This window comes from Rhinopithecus roxellana, chromosome 7, assembly GCF_007565055.1.
Source record: "Rhinopithecus roxellana isolate Shanxi Qingling chromosome 7, ASM756505v1, whole genome shotgun sequence".
NCBI classification, from domain to species: domain Eukaryota; kingdom Metazoa; phylum Chordata; class Mammalia; order Primates; family Cercopithecidae; genus Rhinopithecus; species Rhinopithecus roxellana.
In genome coordinates this window covers 60,211,933-60,236,858 of record NC_044555.1, presented here as the reverse complement: position 1 = coordinate 60,236,858, position 24,926 = coordinate 60,211,933, and the positions used below count along the sequence as shown (strand labels likewise).

The 24,926-nt window shown below is 38.6% G+C and overlaps 1 pseudogene; it reads right to left on the bottom strand.

Annotated features, from left to right (window-relative positions):
- Window positions 1-24,038: 24,038 nt before the first annotated feature.
- LOC104667931 lies at window positions 24,039-24,655 on the bottom strand (annotated as a pseudogene).
- Between the last annotated feature and the right edge of the window lie 271 nt (window positions 24,656-24,926).

Sequence of the window (24,926 nt, the reverse complement as noted above, 5' to 3'; positions counted from 1 at the left end):
GAAAACCATGAGCTGAAACCTCCACGGGAACTAATACAGGGGTAGAAAAACCTGAATTTTAATTGACTAATTGCTAAAGTTCAACATAGACAAGTTTGAAGTAAAAAACCTGAGAGGGGCCCAGGCATAGAGAGGATTCTACACTTTTGTGAGTTTTACCTCCAGAAACTCGACTGGACTAGCCTCCATAATCACATGAGCCACTTTCTTATAATAAAGCACGTGTGTGCACGTGTGTGTGTGTGTATCTCCTATTGGTTGCTTCTCTGGAGAACCCTATTACTCATGCTAAGGGCTCTAATGGGTAAAGTACAAAGCATGCAGGAATAGATGAGCAATGCAAGTACAGAGAAGGAAATTCTAAGAAAGAATTTCAAAAAGCTAAAAATAAAAAAAACTATAGCAGAAATAAAAAATGTCTTTGATGGGCTCATTAGTAGACTGGACATGGCTGAGGAAAAAAATTCTGAGCTTTAGGATATATAAATGGAAACTTCCAAAATGAAAAAGCAAAGAGAAAAAAGACTTTAAAAAGAACAGAATATCCAGGAACTGTGAGACAACTACAAAAAGTATAACATACACATTAATAAGTATGCCAGAAGGACAAGAGAGAAAGTGACTCAATAAATATTTGAAACCATAATGATGGAAAATTTCCCCAAAATTAATGTGAGACACCAAACTACAGGTCCGGGAAGCTCAGAGAACACCAAGCAGGATAAATGTCAAAAACTACACTCAGGTATATCATATTCAAACCTGAGAAAATCAAAAATAAAGAAAATGCCAGAAAAAAAAATATTACTTGTAGAAAAGTTAAGAGTTATATCTGACCTCTCAGAAGCCATGCAAGCAAGAAGAGAGTAGAGTGAAATGTTTAAAGTGTTGAGAGGAAAAAACAACAACCTAGAATTCTTTACCCTGTGAAATTACCCTTCAAATGTAAAGAACTTCTCAGACAAAAAGATATGAAAGACATTTGTTGCCAGTAGACCTGCCTTGCAAGAAATCTTAAGAGATTCTTCGGAGACAAAAAAAAAAATGATCTAGGTCAGAAACTCAGATCAGCATTTTAAAAAAGGAGGAGAACTGGAGAGGGAATAAGTAAAGCTAAAATAAAAACTTTTTAATTCTTAATTGATTTAACTAATAAAACAGTTTGTTCAAATAATAATTGTAACAATGTACAGATGGTCCCCAACTTAGATGGTCTCATTTATGATTTTAAACTTTATGATAATGTGAAAGTGATATACATTCAATACACTCAAAACATGACCCCATCATAAGTCAAGGAGCATCTTTATTCAATTATGTATGCTTGTGTGTGGGGGTGGGTGTATGTGTGTGTGGGCATGCGTATGTATAAGTGAAATGAATGACAGTACTGATACAAAGAATGGGAGGGAGGAATAGTATTTTTATTTTATTTCATTAGAAGTTATTTGCACTACCTGTGAAGTGGTTTAATGTTATTTGAAAATGGACCTGGATTAGTTTCAAATGCATATTGCAATGTCTAAGGCAACCACTTGAAAAAGCAGGAAACAAAATGGTATAGCTGATGTACTAAGAAAGCTGAGAAAACAGAATCATCAAATGCTCAATTAGTAGTGCAAAAGGCAGAAAAAGAGTAGAAGACAACAATAGGAACAAAGAGCAAAAGCAACAAATAGAAAATAGTTTTAAAAAGTAGCATATATTAATACAAATATATCAATAATTACTTTAAATATCAACAGTCTAAATATATCAATAAAAGAGATATTAAGCACGGATCAGAAAATAAGGCCCAACTATATGCTGTATACAAGAAACCCATTTTATTTTTTTAATTTTTATTCTAGGTTCAGAGGTACATGTCCAGATTTTTTATATAGGTAAACTCATGTCATGGAGGTTGGTTATACTGATTATTTCATCACCCAGGTACTAAGTCTAGCACTCAGTAGTTGTTATTTCTGATCCTCTCCCTCCTCCCACCCTTCACCCTCTGATAGGCCCCAGTGTCTGTGGTTCCTCTCTTGGAATGCATGTGTTCTCATGATTTAGCTCCTACTTATAAGTGAGAACATGTGGTATTTGGCTTTCTGTTCCTGTGTTAGAGAAACCGACTTAATAGATTTTTTAAAAGGGATGGAGAAAGATATACCATGCTAACACTAATCAAAAGAAAACTGGAATAGCTATACTAATTTCAGACAGAAAAGACTTCAGAGCAAGAAAAACTATCAGGGATAAGGGGGAATATTACATATGATAAAGAGGTCATTTATTCAAAGAGACATAACACAATCCTTAATATGTATGCACTTAATAACAGAGCATCAAAATATATGAGGAAAAACTGATAGAACTGCAAGAGAAATAAATGAATCCACTAGTATAGTTCGAGACTTCAACACTCATCAGAAATGGACAAACTCAGCAGATAAAAAGTCAGTAAGGATGGAGTTAAACTCAACAACACCACTAATTAAGCTGAGTATGACTGACATCTATCAAGCTTCATCCAGCAACAGTGGATACATTCTTCCCGAGTTCACATGGAATATTCTTCAAGACAGACCACATTCTGAGCCATAAAATACATCATGACAAGTTTAAAAGAATAGAAATCATATAATATCTACCCAGAGACCACAATGGAATTAATCTGGAAATAAATAAGGAAAGATAGCTGGAAAACCCCCAAATACTTAAGAGATTAAATGACCTAGTTCTAAATAATACATAGGTCAAAGAAAAAATTCCAAGATAGATATAAAAAGTATTTTGAACTAAATGAAAATGAAAGTACCACATATAAAAATCTGTGGGGTGCAGCAAAAGCAGTACCTACAGGGAAACTTATTAGCATTAAATGCATATTTTAGAAAAGAAGATCTAAGATCAATAATCTCAGTTTCAACCTGAGGAAACTAGAAAAGGAAGAGTAAATTAAATCCAAAGTAAAAGAAGATAATAAATAAGTAAAAATTAGAGCAAAACCAATGGAATTGAAAACAAAAAATCAGTAGAGAAAATCAACAAAACCAAAAGCTGGTGTTTTGAAAAAATAAATAAAATAAGTCTCTAGCTAGGTTAAGAAAAAAAGAAAGAAGACACAAATTACTAATACCAGAAATGAAAGAGGGAACATCACTACAGACACCATGGACATTAAAAGGATAATAAAAGAAATATTATGAGCAACTCTACATCCACAAATTTGGTAGCCTAGATAAAATGGACCAATTTCCTGAAAGACACATCTACCAAAACTCACACAAGAAGAAACAGGCAATTGGCATAGACCTACATCTATTAAAGAAATTGAATAAAAAAGTAATAACTTTTTAAAACAGAAAGTACACAGATGGGTTCACTGGTGCATTTTGCCAAATAATGGTGAAAAAATTACAGCATTTCCTTACAATCTATTCCTGAAGACAGATGCAGAGGGACTACTTTCTAACTCATTATAAGGTCAGTATTACCCTAACACCAAAAACCAGACAATGACATACAAGAAAAAAAAAACCCTACAGACCAACATCTCTTATCAGTTTTATCTTATGAACATAGATACAGAAACCCTCAACAAAATATTAACAAATTGAATCCAACAATGTGTAAAAAGAATTATACATCATGACCAAGTGGGATTTATACCACATATGCAAGGCTGGTTTGACATTTGAAAATCAGTTTTTGTAACTCATCACATCAACAAGCTGAAGAAGAAAATCACATGATCATATCAATAGATGCAGAAAAAGCATTTGACAAAACCAACACTCATTCATGAGGTGCTTTTTTTGTTGTTGTTGTTTGTTTGTTTGTTTGTTTGTTTGTTTTTGAGACAATCTTGCTCTGCCACTCAGGCTGGAGTGCAGTTAGCATGATCTCCTCTTACTGCAACCTCCACATCCCGGGTGCAAGTGATTCTCCTGCCTCAGCCTCCCAAGTAGCCGAGATTACAGGTGTGCACCACCATGCCTGGCTAATTTTTGTTTTTTGTTTTTTGTTTTTTTGAGATGGAGTCTCGCTCTGTCGCCCAGGCTGGAGTGCAGTGGCGCGATCTCGGCTCACTGCAAGCTCCGCCTCCTGGGATCACACCATTCTCCTGCCTCAGCCTCCTGAGTAGCTGGGACTACAGGCACCCTCCACCACGCCCGGCTAATTTTTTTGTACTTTTAGTAGAGACGGGGTTTCATCATGTTGGCCTGGCTAGTTTCAAACTCCTGACCTCAGGGGATCCGCCCACCTCAGCCTCCCAAAGTGCTTGGATTACAGGCATGAGCCACTACACTCAGCCCCATTCATGAGTTCTTTCAAAAAACTCTCAGCAAACTAGGAATAGAGGGAAACTCCCTTAATCTGATAAAGAACATCTACAAAAAGCCTACAGCTAACATTATGCTTAAGGGTGAGAAATTAGAAGCTTTCCCACTAGGATCAGTAAAAAGGCAAGGATGTCCCCTTTCACCACTCCTTTTCAATATTATGCTGGAAATCAGTATTGTTGATGCAATAAGATAAGGAAAGAAAATAAAAGGCATACATATTGGGAAGGAAGAACTAAAGCTGTCTATCTTCACTGATGATGTGATTGTCTATGTTGAAAATCCAAAAGACTCATTAAACAATCTCCTGGAACTAGAAATTGTCAAAATCCTGGGAACTGATGAAACAAAATTCATAGCAACAAGAGGCTAGTGTGACAGTAGTGTTTAGCAGTACTATTATTAAGGCATCAAACATCGTTTTGTCCAAAGCTCCCCACTGCTATTAAACAGAAGACACTGTTGGAGTACTCTGTCAAAAAGTGCTGCATAACCAGTACTCTTGACAACACCGGGAGAGACATTGTGGGAAAAAACATAGACATCAATGACTGTGGTTTGAAAAGTGAGTAAGAAGAGTTGGACTCAGAATATGAAGTTATAATTATGACTTAACCAATTTATTTCATACATTTTCTTTACATATGCACAAGATTGATGTGATAAAAATCTGTTTAACTCAAAGTGCTGTTTCAATAAATATAAAATAAACATTTTCTGTGATACAAAAAAAAGCAATCTCCTGGAACTAATAAGTGATTACAACAAGGTTGCAGGATATAGACTTAATATATAAAATTCAATCATTTTCCTATATACTGACAATGAACAAGTTGAACTGGAAATTTAAAACACACCATAATTTACATTAGTACCCAAAAGAATGAAACACAGGTATAAATCTAACAAAATCTGTACAAGATCTGTATAAGAAAAACTACAAAATCCATGGCCAGGCATGGTGGTTCATGCCTGTAATTCCAGCATTTTGGGAGGCAGAGATGGGTGGATCACTTGAGGTCAGGAGTTCAAGACCAGCCTGGCCAACATGGTGAAACCCTGTCTCTACTAAAAATACAAAAATTAGCCAGGCATGGTGACACACACCTGTAGTCCCAGCTACTCAGATCGCTAAGGTACAAGAATACTTGAAGCCAGGAGGCAGAGGTTGCAGTGAGCCTGGATCACGCCACTGCACGCCAGCCTGGGTGACAGAGTAAGAATCAAAAAAAAAAAAAAAAGAAAGAAAGAAAAGAAAGGAAGGAAGGAAGGAAGGAAGGAAGGAAGGAAGGAAGGAAGGAAGGAAGGAAGGAAGGAAGGAAGGAAGGAAGGAAGGAAGGAATAAAGAAAGAGAAAGAAAGAAAGAAAGAAAGAAAGAAAGAAAGAAAGAAAGAAAGAAAGAAAGAAAGAAAGAAAGAAAGAAAGAAAGAAAAGAAAGAAAAAACATCTAAACCCTGATGAAAGAAATCAAAGAAAAACTGAATAAATGAAGAAATATTCCATGCTCTTTGGTAGGAAGACTCAATATTGTGAAGATGTCAGTTCTTCTAAACTAGTTCCATAGGTACAAAGCAGTCCTAATCAAAATCTCAGCATTTTATTTTATGGTTATTACTAACCTTATTCTAAAAAGTATATGGTGAGGTGAAAGATCCAAAATAGCTAGCATAGTATTAAAGGAGAACAAAGTTGGAGTACTGACGCTACTAGACTTCAAGACTTACTATAAAGCTATAGTAATCAAGACTGTGTGGTAATGATGAAAAAATAGACAAATAGATTCATGGAATATAATGGAAAGCCCAGAAATAGACCCACATATAGTCAACTGATCTTTAACAATGAAGCAAAGGCAACAGAGTGGAGTAAAAAGGGCCTTTTAAACAAATAGTGCTGGAACAACTGGACACCCATATGCACAAAAAAAACCCCACAAACATAGATGTAAACCTTACATCTTTCACCAAAAAAAATCTCAAAATAAATCATAAACCTGAAAGTAAAATGCAAATGCAAAACTCCTAGAAGATAACATAGGAGAAAATTTAGGTGACATTGGGTATGGGGATGACCTTTCCAGTACAAAATCAGAGGTATAATACATAAAAGAAACAACTAATAAGCTTGACTTCATGAAAATTAGAAACTTCTGCTCTGTGGAAGACATTGTCAAGAGAATGAAATGACAAGTCACAAACTGGGACAAAATACTTGTAAAAGAGACTGTTATCCAAAATACGCAAAGAACACTTAAAGCTCAACTATAAGTAAATGAGTAACCCTACTTTAACAATGGGCAAAAGACCTGAACATATATCTCACCAACAAAGATATACACATGGCAAATAAGCTTATGCAAAGATGCTCAATATCATAGGTCATTAGGGAATTACAAATTAAAACAACAATGAGATACCATTATACCCCTATTAGAATGACCAAAATACAAAACACTAACACTATCAAATGCTGGCAAGGATGTGGAACAACAGGGACTCTGATTCGTTGCTTGTGGGACTGCAAAATGGTACGGCCACATTGGAAGACAGCTTGGCAGTTTCTTCCAAAATTAAACAAACTTTTACCATATGATTCAGGAACTGTGCTCCTTGGATTTAGTCGAATGGGTTGAAAATTCATGTCCACACAAAAACCTGCACACAAATATTTATAGTAGCTGTATTTATAATTGTCGATACTTGGAAGCAGTCAAGATGCCCTTCAGTAGATGAAAGGATAAATAAGCTGTGATAAATCCAGACAATAGAATATTATTTAGCACTAAAAAGAAGTAATCTTTGAAGTCATGAAAAGATATGGAGGAACCTTCAATAGATATTGCTAAGTGAAGGAAACCAATCTGAAAAGACTACCTACTATATGATTCCAACCATATGACATTCTGTAAAAAGCACAACTATAGAAACTAAAAGATCAGTGGTTGCCAAGAGTCCAGGGAAGAGAGATGAATAGGTGAAGCACAGGGAATTTTTAGAACAGTAAAATTATTCTGTATGATACTTAATGGTGGCGACATGACATTATATGTTTGCTCAAACCCATAGAATGTACAATACAAATAGTGAACTCTAATGTAAACAATGGACTTTAGTTAATCAAAATAAATAAGCCAAAAATTGGGAGCTCATCAAAAACCTCTGCACATGAATTATTTTTGAAAAGAGGTAAAGGAAGCATCAGCAATCTGCCTTTTATCAATGGTTTGCCATGAGGAGTAGTTTAGGAAAAAAGTTTGTATAAACAGAATGGATTCCCTATAAGGGCTTGAAACTAAAATCATTCCACTGATATAAAATGTTCTCTATCTCCACACATTTAAACTCTTTATTTAATGCTTTTCCAGTACTAGACTTAAAGATGGAATTTAATGGCTTGGAGGTAATAGTAAATGTCATGAGAGTAGAAAAACTTGCATATGCAGGGAGACGCTATGAAAAAAAAAATCAAACACTGACATTCCCCATATTAACAAACTGAGAAAAATCACATGGTTACACTAATAAATACTGTAAAAGCATTTGATAAAATCAAACATTCACTTCTGTTTTTTAAAAACTCACAGAAAAATAAGAATAGAAAGGAATTTTCTCAAACTGATAAAGGACGTCTTCAAAAAATCTGCAGCCAACATCAGGACCAATACAGGGATGTTTACTTTCACTACTTCTTTCCAACATTGTATTGAAGGTGGTAGCAAGTGCAATCAGGCAAGAAAAAGAAATAAAAGGCATCCAGATTAAAAAGAATTTAAAATGTATTTATTAGCAAATGATGCAATCATCTACACAGAAAATTCGATGCACTTTATAAAAGAACAACTAAAACCAAGACGTGAGTTTAGTGAAGCTGAAAAATACCAGGTTAATATTGAAAAAATGTTTTTCAGAGGGGCCAAGATGCCAACTGGAAGCAGCTGCAGTCTGCAGCACTCACAAAGAGGAATGAAAAGAGTGAGTGATTCCGTTGAATTTTAAAGTAGATTTTTCTAATTCTGTGAAGAATGTCAATGGTAGTTTGATGGAAATAGCATTGAATATATAAATTACTTTGGGCAGTATGGCCATTTTCATGATACTGATTCTTACTATCCATGAGAATGGAATGCTTTTCCATTTGTTTGTGTCCTCTTTTATTTCCTTGAACAGTGGTTTGTAGTTTTCCTTGAAGAGATCCTTCGTGTTCCTAGTTAGCTGTATTCCTAAGTATTTTATTCTCTTCATAGCAATTGTGAATGGAAGTTCGCTCATGATTTGGCTCTCTGCTTGTCTATTATTGGTGTATAGAAATGCTTGTGATTTCTGCACATTTATTTTGTATCCGGAGACTTTGTTGAAGTTGCTTGTCAGTTTAAGGATTTGACTTCCTCTCTTCCTATTTGAATACAGTGTATTTATTTCTCTTGCCTGACTGCCCTGGCCAGAACTTCCAATACTATGTTGAGTAGGAGTGGTGAGAGAGGGCATCCTTGTGCCAGTTTTCAAAGGAAATGCTTCCAGCTATTGACTATTCAGTATTGGCTGTGGGTTTATCACAAATAGCTCTTACTGTTTTGAGATATGTTCCATCAATACCTAGTTTATTGAGAGTTTTTAACATGAAGGGATGTTGAATTTTACAAAAGGCCTTTTCTTCATCTATTGAGATAATCGTGTGGTTTTTGTCGTTGGTTCTGTTTATGTGGTGAATTACGTTTATTGATTTGCATACACTGAACCAGCCTTGCATCCCAGGATGAAGCTGACTTGATCGTGGTGGATAAGCTTTTTTATGTGTTACTGGATTCAGTTTGCCAGTATTTTATTGAGGATTTTTGCGTTGAGGTTAATCAGGGATATTGGCCTGAAGATTTCATTTTTGTTGTATCTCTGCCAGGTTTTGGTATCAGGATGATACTGGCCTCTTAAAATGACTTAGGGAGAAGTCCCTCCTTTTCAATCGTTTGGAAATATTTCAAAAGGAATGGTACCAGCTCCTCCTTGTACCTCTGGTACAATTCAGTGGTGAATCCATCTGGTCCTGGGCTTTTTTTGGTTGGTAGGCTATTTATTACTGCCTCAATTTCAGAACTTGTTATTGGTCTATTCAGGGATTCGACTTCATGTTTTAGTCTTGGGAGGGTGTATGTGTCCAGGAATTTATCCACTTCTTCTAGATTTTCTAGTTTATTTGCATAGAGGTGTGTATAGTATTCTCTGTTTGTATTTCTGTGGGGTCAGTGGTGATATCCCTTTTATCATTTTTTGTTGCATCTATTTGATTCTTCTCTCTTTTGTCCTTTGTTAGTCTAGCTAGTGGTCTACCTATTTTATCAATTTTTTCGAAAAAACAGCTCCTGGATTCATTGATTTTTTAAAGGGTCTTTCGTGTTCTATTTCCTTCAGTTCCTCTCTGATCTTAGTTATTTCTTGTCTCCTGCTAGCTTTTGGATTTGTTTCCTCTTGCTTCTCTAGTTATCTTAATTGTGATATCAGGGTGTCGATTTGAGGTCTTTCTAGCTTTCCGATGTGGGCATTTGGTGCTATGAATTTCTCTCTTAACACTGCTTTAGCTGCATCCCAGAGATTCTGATATGTTGTGTCTTTGTTCTCATTGGTTTCAAATAACTTCTTGATTTCTGCCTTAATTTCATTATTTACCCAGGAGTCATTCAGGAACAGGTTGTTCAATTTTTATGTAGTTGTGTGGTTTTGAGTGAGTGTCCTAATCTTGAGTTCTAATTTAATTGCACTGTGGTTTGAGAGATTGTTTGCTATGATCTTCATTCTTTTGCATTTGCTGAGGAGTGTTTTACTTCCAATTATGTGGTTGATTTTAGAGTAAGTGCCATGTGGCGCTGAGAATAATATATATTCTGTTGTCTTGAGGTGGAGAGTTCTGTAGGTATCTATTAGGTTCACTTGAGCCAGAGCTGAGTTCAAGTCCTGAATATCCTTGTTAACTTTTCTGTCTCGCTGATCTGTCTAATATTGACAGTGGCATGTTAAAATCTCCCACTATTATTGTGTAGGAGTCTAGGTCTCTTTGTAGGTCTCCAAGAACTTTATGAATCTGAGTGCTCCTGTATATATATTTAGGATATATATTTTAGCTTTTCTTGTTGCATTGATCCCTTTACCATTATGTAATACCTTTCTTTGTATTTTTTTAAATCTTTGTTGGTTTAAAGTCTGTTTTGTCAGAAACTAGGATTGCAACCCCTGATTTTTCTACTTTCCATTTGCTTGGTAAATTTTTCTCCATCCCTTTATTTTGAGCCTATGTGTGTCTCTGCATGTTAGATGGGTCTCTTGAATACAGTCTGCATAGCCAAGACAATCCTAAGCAAAATTAACAAAGCTGGAAGCATCACGCTACCTGACTTTAAACTATACTACAAGCCTACAGTAACCAAAAAAGCATGGTACTGGTACCAACGCAGACATATAGGCCAGTGGAACAGAACAGAGACCTCAGAAATAACACCACACATCTATAACCATCTGATCTTTGACAAACCTGACAAAAACAAGCAATGGGGAAAGAATTCCCTATTTAATAAATGGTGCTGGAGTAACTGGCTAGCCATATGCAGAAAACTGAAACTGGACCTCTTACTTACACCTTATACAAAAATTAACTCAAGATGGATTAAAAGCTTAAATGTAAAACCCAAAACCCTAGAAAACTTAGGCAAAGATTTTATGATGAAACCACCAAGAGCAATTGCAACAAAAGCTAAGATTTACAAATGGGATCTAATTAAACTAAAGAGCTTCTGCACAGCAAAACAAAAGTATCATCAGAGCAAACAGGCAACCTACAGAATGGGAGAAAATTTTTGCAATCTACCCATCTGACAAATGTCTACTATCCAGAATTTACAAGGAACTTAAACAAATGTATAAGAAAAAAACAAACAACCCCATTAAAAAGTGGGCAAAGGACATGAACAGACACTTTTCAAAAGACATACGTGCAGCCCAACAAACATATGAAAAACAGCTCAGTATCACTGATCATTAGAGAAATGTAAATCAAAACCACAATGAGATACCATTTCATGCCAGTCAGAATAGAGATTATTAAAAAGTCAAGAAACAACAGATGCTGGCAAGGCTGTGGATAAATAGGGATGCTTTTACACTGTTGGTGGGAATGTAAATTAGTTCAACCATTGTGGAAGACAATGTGGTGATTCCTCAAAGATCTAGAACCAGAAATACCATTTGACCCAGCAATCCCATTACTGGGTATATACCCAGAGGAATATAAATCATTCTATTATAAAGATACATGCACACATATGTTTATTGCAGCACTATTTACAATAGCAAAGACATGGCACCAACCCAAATGCCCATCAATGACAGATAAAGAAAGTGAAGTAGCTCAGGAATGGAAAACCAAATATCGTATGTTCTCACTTATAAGTGGGAGCTAAGCTATGAGGATGCAAAGGCATAAGAATTATACAATGGACTTTGGGGACTCAGGGGAAAGGGTGAGAGAGGTGTGAAGGATAAAAGACTACAATTTGGGTTCAGTGTATACTGCTCAGTGATGGGTGCACCAAAATTTCACAAATCACCATTAAAGAACTTACTCATGTAACCAAATATCACCTGTTTCCCCAAAACCTATGGAAATTTAAAAATATATATTTTTAAGATACCCTTAGGAATTTAGTTCCAAGGACGAAGTGTTGAGGATAAGGGGGAAATGAGCTGGCCTGTTACAAGGAAACTCTCGAGGAAAAGTGAAGAAAATCTCTGAAATTTGTTGATGACATAGGGCCCACAAAGCAAGGAGAACTACATATATTAAAACAAAATAACTATAGAGAACTGTAAGGGGAAGTGATGAGGATAAACAATAAATGATGTTCCAGCTCTTCTGACCCTTCTTTAAAGAAGCAATGAGGTTCTTAAACTGTGACTATTTCTGAGTACTAGAACTCATTATAAACATTATTTTATTGAGAGTGACCCTGTTTTTAAAGTGTGTTCTTAATTTTTATCTGCTTGCTAGCAAGTATCTAGATCTTCTAAGTATAAGAGTAAATGTAACAGGTTCTGACATTGAGTTTGTGCCATGTACAAAGGAATTGAAACTAATTAATTGAGTTAAAAGAATAGTGTTCATAGGCTTCAAAGTATCTACATTAATCCTTTGCTTGGAAAGGCATCTCTTAAGCAAACAATTAATAATATTTAACTGAGAACACAACATTTTCATTCTTTTTTAATTTAACTTTTAAGTTCAAGGGTACATGTGCAGGTTTGTTATATAGGTAAACATGTGTCATGGAGGTTTGTTTTACAGATTATTTCATCACACAGATATGAAGCCTAGTACTCATTACTTATTTTTCCTTATCCTTCCCTTCCTTCCACCCTCCCTCTTCCAATATGCCCCAGTGTGTGTTGTTCCCTTCTATGTGTCCATGTGTTCTCATCATTTAGCTCCCATTCATAATTGAGACCATGTGGTATTTGGCTTTCTGTTCCTGTGTTAGTCTGCTAAGGATAATGGCCTCCAGCTCTATCCATGTTCCCATAAAGGACAAAATATTGTTCTTTTTTATGGCTACATAGTATTCCATGGTGTATATGTACCACATTTTCTTTATCCAGTCTATCATTGATAGCCATTTAGGTTGATTCCATATCCAGTAACGGGATTGCAGGTCGAATGGCATTTCTGTTTTTAGATCTTTGAGGAATGGCCACACTGTCTTCCACAATGGTTAAAGACAGTGTATAAGCATTCTTTTTTCTCTGCAACCTCACCAGCATGTTATTTTTTGACTTTTTAATAATAGCCATTCTGACTTGTATGAGACAGTATCTCATTGTGGTTTTGATTTGCATTTCTCTGATAATTGGTGATGTTAAGCTTTTTTTTTATATGATTGTTGGCCACATGCATATCCTCTTTTTAAAAGTGTCTTTTCATGTCCTTTGCCCACTTTTTAATTGGGTTGTTTGAGTTTTTTACCTGGTACATTTGTTTAAGTTCCTTATGGATGCTGAATATTAGACCTTTCTCAGATGGGTAGCTTGAAAAATTTTTCTCCCATTCTGTAAGTTATCTGTTCACTGTGTTAATAGTTTATTTTGCTGTGCAGAAGCTCTTTAGTTTAATTAGATCCCATTTGTCCATTTTTGCTTTTGTTGCAATTGCTTTTGTTGTCTTTGTCATGAAATCTTTGCTTGTTCCTATTCTAGAATTTTATTGCCTAGGTTGCCTTCCAGGGTTTTTATAATTTTGGGTTTTACATTTAAGTTTTTAATCCATCTTGAGTTAATTTTTGTATATGGTGTAAGGAAGGGGTCTGGGGTCTGGTTTCAATCTTCTACATGTGGCTAGCCAGTTATCCCAGCATCATTTATTGAATAGGGAGTCTTTTCCCCATTGCTTGTTTTTGTCAGCTTTGTCAAAGATCCAATAGTTGTAGGTGTGTGGCCTTATTTCTGGGTTCTTTATTCTGTTCCATTCGACTTTGTGCCTGTTTTTGTACTAGTACCATGCTGTTTTGGTTACCATAGCTCTGTAGCATAGTTTGAAGTCAGATAGCGTGATGCCTCCAGCTTTGTTCTTTTGCTTAAGATTGCCTTGCCTATTCGGGCTCCTTTTTGGTTCCTCATAAATTTTAAAATAGTTTCTTCTACTTCTGTAATGAATGTCATTGGTAGTTTAATAGAAATAGTGTTGAATCTATAAATTGCTTTGGGCAGTATGGCCATTGTAATGATATTGATTCTTCCTATCCATGAGCATGGAATATTTTTCCATTTGTTTGTATCATCTCTGATTTCTCTGAGCAGTGTTTTGCAGTTCTGCTTGTAGAGATCTTTCACCTCCTTGATTATCTGTATTCATAGGTATTTTACTTTGTGTGTGTGGTAATTGTGAATGGGATTGCGGTCCTGATTTGGCTTTCAGCTTGAATGTTGTTGTTGTATAGGAGTGCTAGTGATTTTTGCACATTGATTTTGTATCCCGATAATTTGCTTAAATTATTTATCAGCTTAAGGAACCTTTGGGCTGAGACTATGGGGTTTTCTAGATATAGAATCATATCATCTACAAACGGGCAGTTTGACTTCCTCTCTTCCTATTTGGATGCCCCTTATTTATTTCCCACTCCTAATATTATTTCAGAAACTGATTTTTGAAACTTCTTTTTGAAATACGTGTGCTTGGCCGGGCGCGGTGGCTCAAGCCTGTAATCCCAGCACTTTGGGAGGCCGAGACGGGCGGATCACGAGGTCAGGAAATCGAGACCATCCTGGCTAATATGGTGAAACCCCGTCTCTACTAAAAAATACAAAAAACTAGCCGGGCGAGGTGGCGGGCACCTGTAGTCCCAGCTACTCTGGAGGCTGAGGCAGGAGAATGGCGTAAACCCGGGGGGCAGAGCTTGCAGTGAGCTGAGATCCGGCCACTGCACTCCAGCCCGGGTGACAGAGCGAGACTCTGTCTCAAAAAAAAAAAAAAAAGAAGAAGAAGAAATATGTGTGCTTGCCGGGCACGGTGGCTCACGCCTGTAATCCCAGCACTTTGGGAAAACGAGGTGGGTGGATCACAAGGTCAGGAGATCGAGACCATCCTGGCTAACATGGTGAAACCCTGTCTCTACTAAAAATACAAAAAAAAAAAAAAAAATTAGCCGGGCATGGTGGCGGGCACCTGTAGTCCCAGCTACTCGGGAGGCTGAAGCAGGAGAATGGCGTGAACCGGGGAGGCAGAGCTTGCAGTGAGCCGAGATTGTGCCACTGCACTCCATCCTGGGCGACAGAGCGAGATTCCGTCTCAAAAAAAAAAGAAAAAAAATGAAATATGTGTGCTTAACCTAGAAGGGTTCTATGCATGGAAAGTTACAAAGTTATAAGCCCTACCAGTTATGCTACGATCCAGAAATATCTAAGTTATTGAAGTTGATTAATTGTGTGACAATTAAACTAAAGTGTTATCAGAAATGAGGTTGTGGAATTTTGTATTTTAGTATATTTTTTTCAGAGAAAGATTTGGCCATACTGGGATGGGAGCTAGTAGTGTGTCAACAAGTTGTGTAATTTTCATATTTGGGGCATTGATTTTTTCTTTTGAAGAAAGATATGATCTCGCTGGACTGAAACTCATAATACTTCAATAGCAGATAAAAGAGAAAGATCCATAAGTGATAACATGCTCAGAGTTGGGGCTTTTAACAGTTCTTTTCCAAGGCTAGGGTTCTCAGTTTTTTCCTCTCATCTGAGCCCATTTTAAATCTTTACTAGAAGTCACTGCTTCTGTGCTGAGAATAGGGCTACATAGTTCCCATATCTTTGGTAAATATCCTTTATTAAGTGATTCTTAAAGATGTACATTTATACATAGACAACTGGAAATTTTCATACTAAAAACCTTTTCTTTAGACAAAACCAATAAAGTATGAAAAAGAAAACTTAGGTGCATAAATCTTTGGGGGTTGGCTTTAATTCTTCAAAAGGAACTATAGGTTTTATCCCTATGGTAAACAAATAATAATGTCTACATCTATCCACAATGCAAAGTTGGGGATACAGTTCTAGAATATTTAGCAAAATATGGATATTTACACCAAACCTGGAATGGCTGAGGTTCTCTATAATTGTAATTTTATCAATTTCCCATTTGCTTTCATGTGGAAAAAAAATGCCAGCTTCAGTATATGCCAAATATGACTGAAGTTTATTTGAAATGTTGTCAAAAGTTACCTGGGCATATTAAGAATGTAAAATTGTAACTGTAATGTGGATAATTCAATTGTGCTTTTGTCTTTTGCGAATTGGTCTTCATGAAGCACACCTAGTATTGTGAAAATTATGGGACGTTATTGAAATTGAGACACATGAGGTTAGTAAGTAGATTTTAAAATTATTATTTGGCACATTTTCTTCACAATGTTGTAATTGTACATCACTCCTTTATTATACTGATCTGGAAAAAAATATTCAGTATATTTATGCCCAAAATGAGTACTGGGCCCATGTGGCAGGGCCAAGCAACTAGAACATGATTCAGAAATCAGGCAATGAAAAGGCATAAGAATGACATAATGGACTTTGGCGACTCAGAGGGGAAGGTTGCAAGACTATATATAGGGTACCGTGTACGCTGCTCGGGTAACAGGTGTACTAAAGTCTCAGAAATCACCACTAAAGAACTTATCCATGTAACCAAAAAATGCCTGTACCCAAAAAACAATTGAAATAAAAAATAAAGAAAGAAAAGAAATCAGGCCATGAAAAACACACTGGAACATGATCAAGAGGCATTTCACTGCCTCAGAACAAGGTGGTGGGGGGGTGTATTAGTCTGTTCTCAAATTTCTATAAATAACTACCTCAGACTGGGTAATTTATAAAGAAAAGAGGTTTAATTGACTCATGGTTCTGCAGGCTGTACAGGAAGCATGGCTGGGAAGGCCTCTGGAAACTTGCAATCATGGCAGAAGGTGAAGGTGGAAGTAGGCACATCTTACACGGCTGGAGAAGGAGGAAGAGGGCAAAGGGGAAGGTGCCATACACTTTTAAACAACCAGGTCTTGTGAGAACTCACTCACTATCATGAGAACAGCAAGAGGGAAATCTGCCCCCATGATTTAATTACCTCCCACCAAGCCGCTCCTACAACATTGGGATTTACAATTCCACATGAGATTTGGACAGGGACACAAATTCAAACCGTATCAGGGAGGAATTCTAAAATACACAGCAGGATGCACTCCTATCCCTTACAGGTCAAGGAGATTATCTGATATTGGTGTGGGGAATGGCTTATTTTCTTTTTTTTTTTTTTTTTTTTTTTTTTTTTTTATTATACTTTAAGTTCTAGGGTACATGTGCATAACGTGCAGGTTTGTTACATATGTATACTTATGCCATGTTGGTGTGCTGCACCCATCAACTCGTCAGCACCCATCAATTCATCATTTATATCATGTATAACTCCCCAATGCAATCCCTCCCTCCTCCCCCCTCCCCATGATAGACCCCAGTGTGTGATGTTCCCCTTCCCGAGTCCAAGTGATCTCATTGTTCAGTTCCCACCTATGAGTGAGAACATGCGGTGTTTGGTTTTCTCTTCTTGTGATAGTTTGCTAAGAATGATGGTTTCCAGCTGCATCCATGTCCCTACAAAGGACGCAAACTCATCCTTTTTTATGGCTGCATAGTATTCCATGGTGTATATGTGCCACATTTTCTTAATCCAGTCTGTCACAGATGGACATTTGGGTTGATTCCAAGTCTTTGCTATTGTGAATAGTGCCGCAATAAACATACGTGTGCATGTGTCTTTGTAGTAGACTAATTTATAATCCTTTGGGTATATACCCAGTAGTGGGATGGCTGGGTCATATGGTACATCTAGTTCTAGATCCTTGAGGAATTGCCATACTGTTTTCCATAATGGTTGAACTAGTTTACAATCCCACCAACAGTGTAAAAGTGTTCCTATTTCTCCACATCCTCTCCAACACCTGTTGTTTCCTGACTTCTTAATGATTGCCATTCTAACTGGTGTGAGATGGTATCTCATTGTGGTTTTGATTTGCATTTCTCTGATGGCCAGTGATGATGAGCATTTTTTCATGTGTCTGTTGGCTGTATGAATATCTTCTTTTGAGAAATGTCTGTTCATATCCTTTCCCCACTTTTTGATGGGGTTGTTTGTTTTTTTCTCGTATATTTGTTTGAGTTCTTTGTAGATTCTGGATATTAGCCCTTTGTCAGATGAGTAGGTTGCAAAAATTTTCTCCCATTCTGTAGGTTGCCTGTTCACTCTGATGGTAGTTTCTTTTGCTGTGCAAAAGCTCTTTAGTTTAATTAGATCCCATTTGTCAATTTTGGCTTTTGCTGCCGTTGCTTTTGGTGTTTTAGACATGAAGTCCTTGCCCATGCCTATGTCCTGAATGGTACTACCTAGATTTTCTTCTAGGGTTTTTATGGTATTAGGTCTAACATTTAAGTCTCTAATCCATCTTGAATTAATCTTCGTATAAGGGGTAAGGAAAGGATCCAGTTTCAGCTTTCTACTTATGGCTAGCCAATTTTCCCAGCACCATTTATTAAATAGGGAATCCTTTCCCCATTTCTTGTTTCTCTCAGGTTTGTCAAAGATCAGATGGCTGTAGATGTGCGGTATTATTTCTGAGGACTCTGTTCTGTTCCATTGGTCTATATCTCTGTTTTGGTACCAGTACCATGCTGTTTTGGTTACTGTAGCCTTGTAGTATAGTTTGAAGTCAGGTAGCGTGACGCCTCCAGCTTTGTCCTTTTGACTTAGGATTGTCTTGGCAATGCGGGCTCTTTTTTGGTTCCATATGAACTTTAAAGCAGTTTTTTCCAATTCTGTGAAGAAAGTCATTGGTAGCTTGATGGGGATGGCATTGAATCTATAAATAACCTTGGGGAGTATGGCCATTTTCACGATATTGATTCTTCCTATCCATGAGCATGGTATGTTTTTCCATTTGTTTGTGTCCTCTTTGATTTCACTGAGCAGTGGTTTGTAGTTCTCCTTGAAGAGGTCCTTTACATCCCTTGTAAGCTGGATTCCTAGGTATTTTATTCTCTTTGAGGCAATTGTGAATGGAAGTTCATTCCTGATTTGGCTCTCTGCTTGTCTGTTGCTGGTGTATAAGAATGCTTGTGATTTTTGCACATTAATTTTGTATCCTGAGACTTTGCTGAAGTTGCTTATCAGCTTAAGGAGATTTTGGGCTGAGACGATGGGGTTTTCTAAATATACAATCATGTCATCTGCAAACAGGGACAATTTGACTTCTTCTTTTCCTAACTGGATACCCTTGATTTCTTTCTCTTGCCTGATTGCCCTAGCCAGAACTTCCAACACTATGTTGAATAGGAGTGGTGAGAGAGGGCATCCCTGTCTTGTGCCAGTTTTCAAAGGGAATTTTTCCAGTTTTTGCCCATTCAGTATGATATTAGCTGTGGGTTTGTCATAAATAGCTCTTATTATTTTGAGGTACGTTCCATCAATACCGAATTTATTGAGCGTTTTTAGCATGAAGGGCTGTTGAATTTTGTCAAAAGCCTTTTCTGCATCTATTGAGACAATCATGTGGTTCTTGTCTTTGGTTCTGTTTATATGCTGGATTACATTTATTGATTTGCGAATGTTGAACCAGCCTTGCATCCCAGGGATGAAGCCCACTTGATCATGGTGGATAAGCTTTTTGATGTGCTGCTGAATCCGGTTTGCCAGTATTTTATTGAGGATTTTTGCATCAATGTTCATCAGGGATATTGGTCTAAAATTCTCTTTTTTTGTTGTGTCTCTGCCAGGCTTTGGTATGAGGATGATGTTGGCCTCATAAAATGAGTTAGGGAGGATTCCCTCTTTTTCTATTGATTGGAATAGTTTCAGAAGGAATGGTACCAGCTCCTCCTTGTACCTCTGGTAGAATTCAGCTGTGAATCCATCTGGTCCTGGACTTTTTTTGGTGGGTAGGCTATTAATTGTTGCCTCAATTTCAGAGCCTGCTATTGGTCTATTCAGGGATTCAACTTCTTCCTGGTTTAGCCTTGGGAGAGTGTAAGTGTCCAGGAAATTATCCATTTCTTCTAGATTTTCTAGTTGATTTGCGTAGAGGCGTTTATAGTATTCTCTGATGGTAGTTTGTATTTCTGTGGGGTCAGTGGTGATATCCCCTTTATCATTTTTTATTGCATCTATTTGATTCCTCTCTCTTTTTTTCTTTATTAGCCTTGCTAGCGGTCTGTCAATTTTGTTGATCTTTTCAAAAAACCAACTCCTGGATTCATTGATTTTTTGGAGGGTTTTTTGTGTCTCTATCTCCTTCAGTTCTGCTCTGATCTTAGTTATTTCTTGCCTTCTGCTAGCTTTTGAATGTGATTGCTCTTGCCTCTCTAGTTCTTTTAATTGTGATGTTAGAGTGTCAATTTTAGATCTTTCCTGCTTTCTCTTGTGGGCATTTAGTGCTATAAATTTCCCTCTACACACTGCTTTAAATGTGTCCCAGAGATTCTGGTATGTTGTATCTTTGTTCTCATTGGTTTCAAAGAACATCTTTATTTCCGCTTTCATTTCGTTATGTACCCAGTAGTCATTCAGGAGCAGGTTGTTCAGTTTCCATGTAGTTGAGCGGTTTTGATTGAGTTTCTTAGTCCTGAGTTCTAGTTTGATTGCACTGTGGTCTGAGAGACAGTTTGTTATAATTTCTGTTCTTTTACATTTGCTGAGGAGTACTTTACTTCCAATTATGTGGTCAATTTTGGAATAAGTGCGATGTGGTGCTGAGAAGAATGTATATTCTGTTGATTTGGGGTGGAGAGTTCTATAGATGTCTATTAGGTCCGCTTGGTGCAGAGATGAGTTCAATTCCTGGATATCCTTGTTAACTTTCTGTCTCGTTGATCTGTCTAATGTTGACAGCGGAGTGTTGAAGTCTCCCATTATTATTGTATGGGAGTCTAAGTCTCTTTGTAAGTCTCTAAGGACTTGCTTTATGAATCTGGGTGCTCCTGTATTGGGTGCATATATATTTAGGAGAGTTAGCTCTTCCTGTTGAATTGATCCCTTTACCATTATGTAATGGCCTTCTTTGTCTCTTTTGATCTTTGATGGTTTAAAGTCTGTTTTATCAGAGACTAGGATTGCAACCCCTGCTTTTTTTTGTTCTCCATTTGCTTGGTAGATCTTCCTCCATCCCTTTATTTTGAGCCTATGTATGTCTCTGCATGTGAGATGGGTCTCCTGAATACAGCAGACTGATGGGTCTTGACTCTTTATCCAGTTTGCCAGTCTGTGTCTTTTAATTGGAGCATTTAGTCCATTAACATTTAAGGTTAATATTGTTATGTGTGAACTTGATCCTGCCATTATGATATTAACTGGTTATTTTGCTCGTTAGTTGATGCAGTTTCTTCCTAGCCTCGATGGTCTTTACATTTTGGCATGTTTTTGCGATGGCTGGTACCGGTTGTTCCTTTCCATGTTTAGGGCTTCCTTCAGGGTCTCTTGTAAGGCAGGCCTGGTGGTGACAAAATCTCTAAGCATTTGCTTATCTGTAAAGGATTTTATTTCTCCTTCACTTATGAAACTTAGTTTGGCTGGATATGAAATTCTGGGTTTAAAATTCTTTTCTTTAAGAACGTTGAATATTGGCCCCCACTCTCTTCTGGCTTGTAGAGTTTCTGCCGAGAGATCTGCTGTTAGTCTGATGGGCTTCCCTTTGTGGGTGACCCGACCTTTCTCTCTGGCTGCCCTTAAGATTTTTTCCTTCATTTCAACTTTGGTGAATCTGGCAATTATGTGTCTTGGAGTTGCTCTTCTGGAGGAGTATCTTTGTGGCGTTCTCTGTATTTCCTGAATTTGAATGTTGGCCTGCCCTACTAGGTTGGGGAAGTTCTCCTGGATGATATCCTGAAGAGTGTTTTCCAACTTGGTTCCATTTTCCCCCTCACTTTCAGGCACCCCAATCAGACGTAGATTTGGTCTTTTTACGTAATCCCATACTTCTTGCAGGCTTTGCTCATTTCTTTTTCTTCTTTTTTCTTTTGGTTTCTCTTCTCGCTTCATTTCATTCATTTGATCTTCAATCGCTGATACTCTTTCTTCCAGTTGATCGAGTCGGTTACTGAAGCTTGTGCATTTGTCACGTATTTCTCGTGTCATGGTTTTCATCTCTGTCATTTCGTTTATGATCTTCTCTGCATTAATGAGTCTAGCTGTCAATTCTTCCACTCTTTTTTCAAGATTTTTAGTTTCTTTGCGCTGGGTACGTAATTCCTCCTTTAGCTCTGATAAGTTTGATGGACTGAAGCCTTCTTCTCTCCTCTCGTCCAAGTCATTCTCTGACCAGCTTTGATCCGTTGCTGGTGATGGGCTGCGCTCCTTTGCAGGGGGAGATGCGCTCTTATTTTTTGAATTTCCAGCTTTTCTGCCCTGCTTCTTCCCCATCTTTGTGGTTTTATCTGTCTCTGGTCTTTGATGGTGGTGACGAACTGATGGGGTTTTGGTATAGGTGTCCTTCCTGTTTGATAGTTTTCCTTCTGACAGTCAGAAGGACTCTCTGTTGGTCTGTTGGAGATTGCTTAAGGTCCACTCCAGACCCTGTTTGCCTGGGTATCAGCAGCAGAGGTTGCCGAAGATAGAATATTGCTGAACAGCGAGTGTACCTGTCTGATTCTTCCTTTGGAAGTGTCCTCTCAGGGGTGTACTCCACCCTGTGAGGTGTGGGGTGTCAGACTGCCCCTAGTGGGGGATTTCTCCCAGCTAGGCTACTCAGGGGTCAGGGACACACCTGAGCAGGCAGTCTGTCCGTTCTCAGATCTCAACCTCCGCGTTGGGAGATCCGCGGCTCTCCCCAAAGCTGTCAGACAGAGTCGTTCGCGTCTGCACCGGCTCCCGCTACTTCCCCTGTTGGTCTTCAGCTGTGCGCTGTCCCCAGAGGTGGAGACTACAGAGACAGGCAGGCTTCCTTGAGCTGCTGTGAGCTCCACCCAGTTCGAGCTTCCCAGCGGCTTTGTTTACCTACTTAAGCCTCAGCAATGGCGGGCGCCCCTCCCCCAGCCTCGCTGCTGCCTTGCGGATAGATCGCGGCAGACTGCTGTGTTAGCAGTGAGGGAGGCTTCGTGGGCGTGGGACCCTCCCGGCCAGGTGTGGGATATATTCTCCTGGAATGCCTGTATGCTTACAGCGCAGTATTGGGGTGGGAGTTACCCGATTTTCCAGGTGTTGTGTGTCTCAGTTCCCCTGGCTAGGAAAACGGATCCCCTTCCCCCTTGCGCTTCCAGGTGAGGCGATGCCTCGCCCTGCTTCAGCTCTCGCTGGTCAGGCTGCAGCAGCTGACCAGCACCGATTGTCCGGCACTCCCTAGTGAGATGACCCCAGTACCTCAGTTGAAAATGCAGAAATCACCGGTCTTCTGTGTCGCTCGCGCTGGGAGTTGGAGACTGGAGTTGTTCCTATTCGGCCATCTTCGGGAATGGCTTATTTTCTGATGACCACATGTGGGACTATTTCAGCCACCACTAGAAACCCCAGGAGGGTTTTTGTTTCATATTATTTCTACACATTTTTTTGTAAAAGTAAATGCAATAGAAATTTAATTCAGGATTGATCTCAATCTTCAAGTGGAGCCAGCTCCTCTGGGGTCAGGAAGGAAATAGGGTTTTTTTGTTTGTTTGTTTGTTTGGTTTGGGGGCTTTTTTATTTTACATCACCATGCAGGTTACATTCATCTTCCACTGGAATGACTAGAGTACCCCAGTAAGTGGCCTAACTACAGAAGAACACAAGATTGCCTCCTGAGGGCAAACAGGCTCTCTTGCTTCTCCTCATCGGCCATGCCTTAGCATGGTTTCTCCCTATCCCTTATTAAAGCAGGTCCTTTGCACACAAAGCCCTGGTTAAAACCCGAATCACTACCTCTCAACCCTCTTGGATAAGGGGCGCTTTCCCTGGGCTTGGACTGAGCCCCATACCCCAGAGGTGGTATCCTGACTGGATTGTATGAAGAGAGTGGGTGCAGGAGACAAATGGCTGAAATGAAAATAGGAGCCATCGGTCCCCATCTGCATCTCCAACTTCAGATGCCTACAGATGTGGTCCATGTGACGTGCAGGAAGGAGGGGCAGAAGAAGGGATGGGCAGGGAGGGTGTTTCTGGCGACAGTAGTCTGCCTGAAGGTCTTTACTTCTTGGCCTTGCCCTGGGCAGCCACAGCTTCCATGGCTTTACACATAGTCCCTTCATCCCCTAAGAACTGCATGGACTTGATGGGGTTCAAGTTCTTGGCCAATTCATAGGCAATGGGAATACCAGTAAGCAGGTTCAGCTCCATGATAGCTACTTCAGAGACACCCTCCAGATGCTTGATAATGCCTATAAGGCTGCTGTCATGGGCTTCAATCAATATCCAATTCCTCTTCTTTATCTGGGGAACTATATCTTTATCCCAAAAGGCCAGAGCTCTGGCAATAGTATCCTCCAGACTCTCACAAGAGGGCAGTTGATCTTCAGTGAGGTCTGTATACCTGCAATCCTTTCTAATGCTGCTACAGAAGGGGTGGTAGGGCTCCATCGAAGGTGGTGAGACATCATAAGGGCATATCCACATCTTTACCTAGGCCTCACCATTCTTGGCAGCAGTTTCTGCTTTATGGAGGCTGGTCAGATCCCCATAGTGCCATTCATTGAGGCACCAAGTCCTCAATGCAGGCCACCACATTGGGTCAATAGCATGCACAGTGTCCAGAGATTCCAGATTGCTCTCTTCTACACTGATGGGAAGCATATGTCAAACTCATAGCCAGCACCTGGCAGCACCTGCCCATCGTGATTCACCTCCTCATGGTCCACTGGGTGCTCTTGCTCTGGAAACTGGAGTGGCCATGGCAGCAGGCTCACATTTCTTGACAATGTATTTTCTGGGATTTTTTTAACTGTCTTAGATAGCTTTAAAATAGGACAACCTGGAAGCCATTCAAGCCAACAAAGAAGTCAAGGTCCTACGAAAAATTGAAGTTCAGTGCTCAAACTGCCTGTAACAAATAAATGAGCAGCAGCAGCAGCGAAGAAA